Source organism: Pteropus medius, unplaced genomic scaffold (genome assembly GCF_902729225.1).
Source record: "Pteropus medius unplaced genomic scaffold, Ma_sr-lr_union100, whole genome shotgun sequence".
NCBI classification, from domain to species: Eukaryota; Metazoa; Chordata; class Mammalia; order Chiroptera; family Pteropodidae; genus Pteropus; species Pteropus medius.
This window is the reverse complement of record NW_024350396.1, coordinates 195,381-196,470: the sequence shown is the minus strand read 5'-3', so window position 1 is coordinate 196,470 and position 1,090 is coordinate 195,381.

The following is a 1,090-nucleotide window of genomic DNA, read 5'->3' as shown; positions in this document are numbered from 1 at the left end:
TAAAAATGTACATTGCCATGATTTTGAATAGCTCGATTGTACGGCATAGCTACAGGATCATGGGTCTTGAAATAGAAGGTTGTGTATTAAAATTTAATATATAACGATAACAGTATCCACTCTTTCTTTAGTATTTTCAGAATCGACTTTGTCTTTCTGGTCATCGGCTCCTGGAGGGTGATGGTGGGGAAAAGATAAGGCACAGCTGAAGTTTTTTCTGATAAAAGCTAAGGCATAAAAAAAGGGGTACATCAGACTTGAGATAAAGCACAGAGAAGAAATACCTATTAACTTAGACTAGACTACAAGCCTATGAACAGGAACTATCACGTCCCCAGCTCATTTCGTTTGCTTTTACTAACTCCTTCACACTGTTTATTATCCATACCATATACGTGGCCTTACGAATACCCTTGACCTTGGCTGGAAGCAGCTCTGACTGCTCCCAGCTGCAGCCCTCCCTGAATAGCCCAAGACAGCGGGGCGCTACCTGCTTTCAAATTTGCACAGACCCCCTTGACAGATGATTGGTTGGTGGGATAAAAGCAGGTAGGAGCTTCTCCCTTCATCTGGGAAAACTTGGATTGGCTATTCAAGCTCCAGAGCTCCCCCAACAGGTAGGCTGAGCGTATTGCAGGATGGAGAATGGCGATCACATTCAAGCAGCAGTTTTTAGCAAGACCGCTTCATCCGTGCTCCTGACTTCTTCCACCAGGGCCTATGGGATGCGTGGTCATCTCTCTTTTCGGAATGTGAAGAAACCTTGAGGCTCGTCGCCTGCATCTGTTACTTCCTAGAGGGCTGAAGAATAGCGACAGTTTACTCACACCCGTCTTTTTAAATTCCTGTGTAGTTGCAGAGAATCAAGGTCATCCACGGTGGGTAGCATGGCGAAGAGCCCAAGAGAAAGGCCTCCCGCTGGCTAAAGATGGCGCACTCCGACCATTAATAAAGATAATGATTTAAGAATATTAAACTACACCAGATTTAATTAAATGCATTGAATTCATGATGATGCTAAAATATGCCCATTGACCATACAACACAAAAAGAAGTAAAAACCGACACACACACACACACACACAGACGC